General features: G+C 42.5%; 1 long non-coding RNA gene across 1 annotated transcript in view; it reads left to right on the forward strand.

Annotated features, from left to right (window-relative positions):
• The window catches only part of LOC125456530 (uncharacterized), an 81,108-nt gene extending 77,150 nt beyond the window's left edge, over positions 1-3,958 (forward strand). Inside the window, exon 3 of the long non-coding RNA XR_007248462.2 lies at positions 1,257-3,958. This is a non-coding gene — a long non-coding RNA (uncharacterized LOC125456530). The remainder of the gene's footprint in view (positions 1-1,256) is intronic.
• The last annotated feature ends 7,726 nt before the right edge of the window (positions 3,959-11,684 follow it).

Raw genomic sequence — 11,684 nt, forward strand, 5'->3', positions numbered from 1 at the left:
TCCTTTGACCTCTCTGTCCTTCATCTCTCTGCCTATAGAATCTGAGACTGTGTGCTTTCCTCCCACTGCACCTGACAAAGGGGATGCACTCTGAAAGCTTGTGATTTCAAATCAATCTGTTGGACTGTAACCTGGTGCCATGTGATTTTTGACTTTGTCCACCCCAACCCAACACTGGCACTTCCACATCGTGCAAATGTGAAGGCAATCATTTTTATACCTTCTATGACTGCTAGCAGTAAATTAATACATTTGAACCCAAGGTAAGTTACGACCAATCAGCTTAAAAAGGTTCTCATCATATTATATGTATCTGATTGTGCAGTCAACATTAGAATAACAAAATGGACTCCAGAGAAAATTTGGGCCTACCATTCAAATTTGCATACTTCAACCTTATCCATACTCTACATTGTCATACAAATGTTTACCATATCTCCACTCAGTATTCTTTTTCCTGCTGCAAAGACATTCACTGTCGCAGCCTTAGTTATTTAAGGTTCTGGATTTATTCAACTCTCTTTTTCCAAAATATCTCAAGCCTTTTTGTGGTCGAGTGACCAATTTCACATGGCACTGCCAGAACTGGCCTCATTATTTCTGATTTGTTCATCAATGTCTTGCAATTGCGTCCCTGTACTCATTTTGTCTTCTGGACACCTGCTTCACATTTGCTAGATACATTGAACAATAATCAAACTCAAATCTGATTCCTACTTTAAAATGGCCCTTTCATGTATTTTGTATTAAATTCCATCTGCCATGTTTCAATCCATCTGCCATTTTTTTTTAGCCATCTGCTTAAACAGTTTAAATCTCTTCAGCATTTTGAAGGCTTCCATGGATAATATACTTTGCCAATATTACTCCTTTTACTTCTCCAAATAGTTCCATATCTGATATTTTTCCTCTCTTCCTATAGTGGTCCATAGCAGTCACTAATTACTGTTTCATTGCCTTTTTAATCTAGATTGCTTCAACAATATCTTCATGCCTTTATGTAATCACCACTCAACAGTTGTTACCCCATTCCCTACCAATAACACCAACTCACATTGTAGCTCTATCCTATTGAAATACTCCACATTTTCCTACTTCTTTCTTTTCACTATATTTCCATGATGCCATTAACATCAATACCTTTACTTGCTACTATTACCTTTAATATTTAAAAGAATCGGCATTACAAGTGCAAATATCAAAGAATAGAATTTATAAATAGCTTTGTGCTAGATGCATTTCTTTTCTTTTTGCAGGTAGTCGGGGAGTGATGATCACCACGATCTGTCCTCGTCCACCAATGTTGACACTGCAGTCAAGAAAGCACAGTAAAGCCTCTACCTCCTCTGGAGGCTAAGGAAATTCAGTGTGTCCATACATTTTTTTTAAACCCACCAAAGAAAGCATTCTATCTGGATGCACCACAGCATGGTATGGCAAAAAGACCAGAAGAAATGACAGAGAGTTGTGAACACATGCAAACTGACCTCCCATCCATTGACTTCATCTATTCTTCCAGCTGCCTCCGGAAAGCAACCAACATAACTCATGTCAACTCCAGCCTCCCAGTCTACCTTCATCCCTTGCAATTTACCTACCAGTGCAACAGGTTCATAGCAGGTGTAATTTTCTGGCCCAATACACATCCCTGGAACATCTGGGCATTAATAATACCCACGTCAGCCATCTACCTATTGACTGCAGCTCCGCCCTCAACACTACAATCCCAAACAAGCTAATCTCCAAACTCTGATACCTGGGTCTCTGCTCCACCCTCTGCAACTGGATCCTCGATTTCCTGACCAACAGATTGCAATCAGTGAGAATGGGCAACAGCACATGCTCCACGACAATCCTCAACACTGGTGACCAGCAAGGATGCATACTCAGCCCTTATTGCACACTTGTACACTCATGACTGCAGGCCAAATTTCCTCCAAATTCTACCTACTGGTTCATTGACTATTGTAGGCTGGATATCAAACACTGATGAGATAGAATACAAGAAAGAGATAGAGTGCTTGGTGGTGTGTAAAGATAACAATCCCTCCCTCGATGTCAGCAAAAGTAAAGAGCTGATCATCAATTTCAGGAAGAAAGGAGGAAGACACACCCCTATCTACACCAATGGAGCCAAGGTGGAGTTGGTCAAGAGCATCAGGTTCCGAGGAGCAATGATCATCAACAATCTATCCTGGACCACCCACGTGAATGTGATGGACAAGAAGGTATAACAATACATCTTCTTCCTCAGGAAGCTTAGGAAATTTTGGCAGGTCCGCTAAGACTCTCATCAGCTTTTATAGATGCACCATTGAAAGTATTCCATCTGGAAGCATCATGTCATAGGATGGCAATTGCTTCACCCAGGACTGTAAGCAACAACAGAAAGTTGTGAGCACAGCCCAGACCATCACGCAAGCCAACCTTCCCTCCATTGACTTCCTCTACACTTCTCAATGCTTCAAAAAGGCAGGCAACATCAAAGTCCCCTTGCGCCCCAGTTATACTGTCTTCCAATCTCTTCTGTCAGGCAGAAGATATGAAAGCTTAAACACACATGCCAACAGGTTCAAGAACAGATTCTTCCTCACTGATCTGAGACTTCTGAATGCACCTCCCAAATTTCAAATCTCATGTTGATCGTCCTTTTTGTGCACTTCCTTTGCAGCTGTAATTTTGTATTCCTCTCTCTGCTCAATCACCCTGTGATCTTTGTATGGTATGATCTGCCCGTACTGCATGCAAAACAAAACTTTTCACTGTATCTAGGTACATATGACAATAATAAATCAAATCAAATCAACAAAATCAAAGGCCCCTCTCACCCCAGTTATACTCTCTTGCACCGTTGTCCATCAGGCAAAAAACACAAAAGTTAGTATACGAGTACAAACAGATTCAAGAACAGATTCTTCCCTGCTGTTATCAGACTTTTGAATGGACCTGTTTAATGTTAACATCGATCTTTCTCTGCACCTTCTTGGCAGCTGTAACATTGTATTCAGCACTCCGTTCTGTTACCCTGATATGATTGTATAGTACAATCTTCCTACAATACATGTAAGTCAACACTTTTCGCTGTATCTCGGTAACAATAAAATCAAATAAATCAAAACAACAATTTTGGTGGGATACATTTTGACATTTTTGTTGGCAAATTTCTGCTGCTAGATTGCCCGCATTACAATCTTGAAAATGGTGACTTCCGCCACATCTGTGTTATGCAGAATAAGGAAGAATGTGAGGTGTGGCAGTGAGCATCAAAATTATTTAATAGCCTGCAAACCTGGATCTACAACCTCTCTCCTGGAAATATAAAGAAGGATCTTTGTTGTATCATTCCTTCAGGACACATGCAACATCAGAGTGGAACTTGATTTCTAGACAATTCTTACACCTTGCATGATGCTTAGCACATCCTCCAATAAACGATGAACTACAAATATGTACTAATTCTGGCCCTCTTGCTTTGAGCCAGCTCCAAATGAGACAAACCTTGGCAATCCCTTCAGACTGAACTGACTAGCTTTGGGGAAGAATTTTGTTCATTACTTTCACACTTTAAAAACAGGTCACTTAACTAATGATTGCTGACATCAGCTTGGTGGTTCTTTGTATATGAAAGACAATTAATACACCATTAAAACCAGCATAGATATCATTCATAGACATATATCTTGATCCTATCAACAAATTCCACGGGATACAACACTTTCCTAAATATATTGGCTTTGTGCTAGACGAGTCGAGGAGAAATTTCTTCATCCTGGTGAGTAGGGAGGCTCTGGCATTCTCTGCCATAGAAAGTGGTTGAGGCCCAAATATTGAATGCATCCAAGGAGTTAGATGTAGTTCTTAGGGCTAAAGGAATCAAAGATTACATGAACGTTGGAACAGGGGGCTGAGTTGGATGTTCAGCTATGATCATGTTGAATGGTGAAGTAGGCTTAACGGGCTGAATAGCCTCTTCCTGCTCCTAATTTCTATGTTTGGATATATTCCTACATTGAATGTACATTGATATTTGTTCCAATTAACAGGTTTGAGGGAAAATACCTGAATCCCGTCTCAAATGTATACCATTTATTCATTAAAATTTCCATTTGCTGAGAAAAGAGTTTGAGGGCCTCATCTTTTCATCTTGTAGCCATCAGGAGAGAATTAAATACTTTAGCTTTCACAGCGTCACTGCTTTTTTCAGCAGTACTCAAGTTTTGTACTACCAAGGAGAAAAATTAATATTTATATCCATATTTCAAAACAAAGCTACTTGGTCAAATTTCCAAACACAGTTTGAGACAGTGACAAATTGACCTTAATAAATGGTATGATAAATCAAGATTGCATCCTGCAATATAAAGACACAATTTATTCAAACCAAAATTCATACCATCATCTATACTGCATCTGTGACAAGGGGTAAGGGAATTAAGAAGAGGGACAAACATATTTGACCTCACCCTCTCGCATCTGCCTGCCACTGAATCGTCTGTCAATGACAGCATTCGTATGATTGACCACCACACAATCTTTGTGGAGACAAAGCCCAGTCTTCTCATTGAGAATACCCTGTATCATATTGTATGGCACTATCACTGTGCTAAATGGGACAGAGTTTAAACAGATCTAACAACTCAACATCTATAAGGCACTGTGGACTATCAACAGCAGAATCAGATTTCAGCAGAATCTGCAATCTTATGGGCCAGCATATTCACCTCTCTACCATTAGTATCAAGCCAGGGAATCAACTCTGGTTCAATAAAGATTGTAGGAATACAAGCCAGGACCAGCACCAGGCTGCAAAAAACATGAGGTGTCAACGTGGTAAAGCCTCATGCAGAACTACCTGCATATACAAACAGCATAAACAGCAAGTGATAGACATAGCTAAGCAATCCCACAGCCAAGCAGTCCTTCCACATCCAGATGTGAATGGTAATGGATAATTAAACTACTTACTGGAGGAGGACACTGCATAAGTATCTTAATACACAGTGATGGGGAAGCCCATCATCTAAAGGTAAGTCTGAAACATTTGCAACAATCATCAGCTAGAAGTGCCAGTGGATGATCCTTTGCAGTCTCCTCCAGAGGGCCCAAGCATCACTGATGCCAGTCTTTGGTCAATTTGATTTACATACATAATATCAAGAGATAATTTGAAGCACTGGATACTGCAAAGGCTATAAGCCGTGACAATATTCCGGCAATAGAACTAAAGACTTGTGCTCTAGAACTTTCCCCAATCCCAGCCAAGCCTTTCAGCTACAATGCTGGCATCTGCCCAACAATGTGGAAAATTGCCCTGGTATGTCCTCTACACAAAATGGTGGACAAATCCAACCCACCCAATTGTCGTCCCATCAGTCCACTCTTGATTATCAGTAAAGTGATGGAAGGTGTCTTCAACAGTGCTATCAAGCAGCACCTGCTCAGCAATTCTATTTTGACTATGCAACAATTTGACAATGCAACACGAAAGAACAGCAATATATTTCCAAGGATGATGAGTGGCTTGGAAGAGAGCTTTCAAGTGGGGATGTTCCCATGTATCTGATGCCTTTATCCTCCAAGATGGAAGGGGTTGCAGGTTTAGAAGACTCTGTTGGAGGAATTTTGGTAAATTTCTGCAATGCATCTTGTAGGTGTTGCACATTGCGGCTTCAGAGTTTCAGTAAACAAAGAACAAAGAACAAAGAAAGCTACAGCACAGGAACAGGCCCTTCGGCCCTCCAAGCCTGCGCCGGTCAAGATCCTCTGTCTAACCTGTCATCTATTTTCTAACGGTCTGTGTCCATTTGCTCCCTGCCCATCCATGTACCTGTCCAAATATATCTTAAAAGACGCTAACGTGTCTACGTCTACCATCTCCGCTGGCAACGTGTTCCAGGCACTCACCACCCCCTGTGTAAAGAACTTTCCACGCATATCTCCCTTAAACTTGCCTCCTCTCACTTTGAACTCATGACTCCTAGTAATTGAGTCCCCCACTCTGGGAAAAAGCTTTTTGAGATCCAGTGGTAGATGGAGTGGATGTTTATGGATGTGATACCAAACAAGAGAGCTCCTATGTGCAGGATGGTGCCAAGTTTTTTGAATGCTATTAAAACATCACTCATCTAGGCAAGTGGGAAGTATTCCATTACACTCCTGATTTGTGCCTTGCAGATGGTGGTCAGGCTTTTGGGAGTCAGGACGTGAGTGACTTGCTGCAGAATTCCTACCCTCTGTCCTGCTCTTGTAGACACTGTGTTTATGTAGTGAGCTCAGTTCATTTTCTGGTCAATGGTACCCCCGCCCCCCCCATGACAATGTGTGTTTACCTACAGCACATGGACTGTCGCATTGCAAGGCACATCATCATTACCTTCTCAAAAGCAACTAGAACAGCAATAATTCTGGCTCAGCCAATAAACCTACATTCCAAGCGTGAATTTTGAAAAAAGCCTTAACCCTGATCCCATTTTAAAAAGGTGTATAATGAAAAAAAGCAAACTATCCACTTAGTCATAGAATCATAGAGCTGTACAGCACAGAAACAGATCCTTCAGTCCAACTTATGCATGCCAACCAGATATCAAATAAATTAATCGAGTCCCATTTGCTAGCATTTGGCCCATATCCCTCTCAACCCATCCTATTCATATATCCATCTATATGCCTTTTAAGTGGTGTAATTGTACCAGCACCCACTACTTCCTCTGGCAACTCAATCCTTACACACACCAGCCACATGAAAAAGTTACCTCTTAGGTCCCTTTTAAGTGCTTCCCATCTCACCTTAAACCTATGTCATCTAGTTAAGGAATCAACAATCCCCAGGAAGAGACATTATCTATTGTGTCTCATGATTCTATAAATCTTGTAAGTCGCTTGAGTTTAGTTGTTCACTTTAAGGGAAGCAATAATTTTTAAGTCCAAATTTAGAAATAGGTATCTAGTACCTGTGTGCTTAATTCTGTATTTTGGTTGACACTATATAATTCACAGGTAAGTAAATTATAAGGCAGCAGCATCTGTCTCCCATACCTCGACTCACCAAATGATTCAGTGAATTTTTAGAGGTTAATACATGAGGTTTATTCAATACAAGACTGCAAACCTTTGATTTTTCACTTGTACATTATTTGGGCAGAAAGCGATCCCAAACATGCTTTCATTTTCTTGTTTTTTCAGTTCTGCAGTTACCTTTGATTCAATGCTGGAATCCATAAGATTTTTGATTGACAATGGAATCAAGGATTATCAGTATAGGTATGAAAGTGGAATTAGGGCCCATCAAATCAGCCATTGTCTCATTGTCAGGTGAATCAGGCTCAAAGGGATAAATGGTCTATTTCTGCTCCAATTCTTTATGTTCTTATTATGTACACTGCAACGTTGCCCGAGGGATGTTATTGCTTTTGATTTGAGATTTCTCCCCTGGTAGTGATATACTCTTCCTAATGTTTTTTTTAAGTTTGAAATGATTTATCTCAAGGATATCATTCTTTAAATTAACTTAAGAGTACTTTTCTAAGGTGTGAATGCCCTATAGTAATACCACTACATATTTATAAAAAAATTAGGTACTCAGATACTTGACTCTGGCCTGCATTTGACTCCAGACCCACAGCAATGTGACTGACTCTAACTGCCTTCTGGACAATTGTGGAAGGGCAATAAATGCTGGTCCAACCAATGATGCCCACATCCCATGAATGAGTAATAAAAAAAACAATAAAGTGTGAATCTGGATGAACACAGCAGGCCAAGCAGCATCTCAGGAGCACAAAAGCTGACGTTTCGGGCCTAGACACTTCATCAGAGAGGGGGATGGGGTGAGGGTTCTGGAATAAATAGGGAGAGAGAGGGAGGCGGACCGAAGATGGAGAGGAAAGAAGATAGGTGGAGAGGAGAGTATAGGTGGGGAGGTAGGGAGGGGATAGGTCAGTCCAGGGAAGACGGACAGGTCAAGGAGGTGGGATGAGGTTAGTAGGTAGGAAATGGAGGTGCGGCTTGAGGTGGGAGGAAGGGATGGGTGAGAGGAAGAACAGGTTAGAGAGGCAGAGACAGGCTGGGCTGGTTCTTGGATGCAGTGGGGGGAGGGGATGAGCTGGGCTGGTTGTGTGATGCAGTGGTGGGAGGGGACGAACTGGGCTGGTTTTGGGATGCGGTGGGGGAAGGGGAGATTTTGAAGCAGGTGAAGTCCACATTGATACCACTGGGCTGCAGGGTTCCCAAGCGGAATATGAGTTGCTGTTCCTGCACCCTTCGGGTGGCATCATTGTGGCACAGCAGGAGGCCCATGATGGACATGTCGTCTAAAGAATGGGAGGGGTAGTTAAAATGGTTCGCGACTGGGAGGTGCAGTTGTTTATTGCGAACAATGCGGAGGTGTTCTGCAAAGCGGTCCCCAAGCCTCTGCTTGGTTTCTCCAATGTAGAGGAAGCCACACCGGGTACAATTGGTACAGTATACCACAGTGGCAGATGTGCAAGTGAACCTCTGCTTAATATGGAAAGTCATCTTGGGGCCTGGGATAGGGGTGAGGGAGGAGGTGTGGGGGCAAGTGTAGCACTTCCTGCGGTTGCAGGGGAAGGTGCCGGGTGTGGTGGGGTTGGAGAGCAGTGTGGAGCAACCCCACCACCCAAGACATTTTTCCGTCCCCACTCTTGTCTGCCTTCCAGAGAGACCACTCTCTCCGTGACTCCCTTGTTCGCTCCACACTACCCTCCAACCCCACCACACCTGGCACCTGGATTGGAGGGTAGTGTGGAGCGAACAAGGGAGTCACGGAGAGAGTGGTCTCTCTGGAAGACAGACAAGGGTGGGGATGGAAAAATGTCTTGGGTGGTGGGGTCGCTCCACACTGCTCTCCAACCCCACCACACCCGGCACCTTCCCCTGCAACCGTAGGAAGTGCTACACTTGCCCCCACACCTCCTCCCTCACCCCCATCCTAGGCCCCAAGATGACTTTCCATATTAAGCAGAGGTTCACTTGCACATCTGCCAGTATGGTATACTGTATCCATTGTACCTGGTGTGGCTTCCTCTACATTGGGGAAACCAAGCAGAGGCTTGGGGACCGCTTTGCAGAACACCTCCGCTTGGTTTGCAATAAACAACTGCACCTCCCAGTCGCGAACCATTTTAACTTCCCCTCCCATTCTTTAGATGACATGTCCATCATGGGCCTCCTGCAGTGCTACAATGATGCCACCGGAAGGTTGCAGGAACAGCAAATCATATTCCGCTTGGGAACCCTACAGCCTAATGGTATCAATGTGGACTTCACCTGCTTCAAAATCTCCCCTTCCCCCACCGCATCCCAAAACCAGCCCAGTTCGTCCCCTCCCACCACTGCATCACACAACCAGCCCAGCTCATCCCCTCCCCCCACTGCATCCCAAAACCAGTCCAACCTGTCTCTGCCTCCCTAACCTGTTCTTCCTCTCACCCATCCCTTCCTCCCACTTCAAGCCACACCTCCATTTCCTACCTACTAACCTCATCCCACCTCCTTGACCTATCCGTCTTCCCTGGACTCACCTATCCCCTCCCTATCTTCCCACCTATACTCTCCTCTCCAACTATCTTCTTTTCTCTCCATCTTGGGTCCGCCTCCCCCTCCCTCCCTATTTATTCCAGAACCCTCACCCCATCCCCCTCTCTGATGAAGGGTCTAGGCCCGAAACATCAGCTTTTGTGCTCCTGAGATGCTGCTGGTCCTGCTGTGTTCATCAGCCTCACATTTTGTTGTCTTGGAATTCTCCAGCATCTGCAGTTCCCATTATCTCTCACATTTTATTATCTTGGATTCTCCAGCATCTGCAGTTCCCATTATCTCTAATAAAAAAATAATGTGGCCATCATTTTATGATCAGACTTTCTTTCATTCTTTAACATAATGAGGGTAACACTTTTCCGGCCAACATTTATTATCCATCTTTAACTTCCCGTGAGCTGATGGCTGGTTGGGCCATTTCAGAAGGCAATTAAGAGACAACCAACCAATACATCTAGTGTCAAATGTGGGCCAGACCAGTAGAGGATGGCAGATTTCCTTCTTTAATTAGAATTTGTGAACCATACAGATTTTAAGGCAATTGATGACAGCTTCATCATCACTTTTACTTTCAGATTATATTCATTGGCTATAAATTCCACCTGCTGTCATGGTGGAACTTGACTCCATGTCCTGTCAGAATTAGCCTGGGTTTGCTGGATTACAGGTGACAGTACTATGACTCCACCTCACCCTTACTACTTAGTATTGTCTCTACAGGAAAGGACCAAAAAAAACATGCAGGAGGTCTTGACAATGCCTGAAGTGAATCTGGTGAATAATCTGGTCTCTCACTGTTCTGCATCACATCATTGTGTTTGTCTCATTTATTTCATGTGCAGTTCTTTTCGCATTTGATTATTTTTCAGAGTACAATAATAGAAATACAAGGACATAAACAGCTGTAATCGGATCAAGAAATTGAGACTGTATTGTGAGGAGTGTTAAAATTGAAGCCGAATCTTACTTATAAACTGTTCTATAATTCTTAAAATCCTTTCACATATTTTATTCTTTTTTTATATCATTTTCTGTAGTTTAGCTGAAGGTTTTATCAACTGCAATTTGAAACATCTGAACGGAATGGGGTTAAATCACCTGCAAGCAACGTCAGCTTTTGTGCTCCTAAGATGCTGCTTGGCCTGCTGTGTTCATGCAGCTTCACACTTTGTTATCTTGGATTCTCCAGCATCTGCAATTCCCATTATCTCTGCATGTATTTATTGTTCCCTCTGAAGTGAACTCCAGTTGTTGAATTTCCTGGTAACCAACTGCAGATTATTGTTCAGTAAATCTACTGCACAATTGTTAACTTTTTCGTGGACACCACTCAGACCAAGGAGCTGTAGTACATATACAAAAGTGAGAAGAAGTGTCCAAATAAAATGACCTTTAACAATAATATAGTGAAATTGTTGAAAGTGCAATGCGCAGCTTTGTACCCAAAACATATGGGCCTGATTTTCATACTAATAAGTCATTTAATTGCCGTATTCGTATTTATTTATTTATTCATGGGATGCAGGTGTCACTGGTTAGGCAGCATTTATTACCCAGAGGACAGCTAAAGTCAACCACATTGCTGTGGGTCTGGAGTCACATGTGGGCCAGACCAGTTAAGGATGGCAGTTTCCTTCCCTGAAGGACATTAGTGAAATGGGTGGACTTTTCCTGACTATCGGCAATGGATTCATGGTCATCATTAAACTCTTGATTGCAGATTATTAATGGAATTCAAATTCCACCATCTGTCATGGCAGGATTCATACCCCAGATCATTACCTGGGTCTCTGGATTAATAGTCGAGCAATAATACCACAAGGCCATCACCTGCACAATGTTATACATAGTTCTAAATAAGACAACAAAGTGTGGACCTAAAGGAACACAGCAGGCCAGGCAGCATCAGAGGACAGGAAAGCTGACATTTCAGGTTGGGACCCTTCTTCAGAAATCAGAAATTAAATATAGTTTTCCCCCTTTAATTCAGTATTACAATGCCATCCTATGATTCATTTTACCTGATTTCTTTTGGTAGATTTTTGTCAAAGAGTCTTGCTTCATGCTTTATTCTCCATCTATTTTGAACTCACTGATGATGCAATGAATGGTGTTATTAAACTAAAAAG

The sequence above is a fragment of the Stegostoma tigrinum genome, chromosome 8 (assembly GCF_030684315.1).
Source record: "Stegostoma tigrinum isolate sSteTig4 chromosome 8, sSteTig4.hap1, whole genome shotgun sequence".
In the NCBI taxonomy this organism is placed as follows: domain Eukaryota; kingdom Metazoa; phylum Chordata; class Chondrichthyes; order Orectolobiformes; family Stegostomatidae; genus Stegostoma; species Stegostoma tigrinum.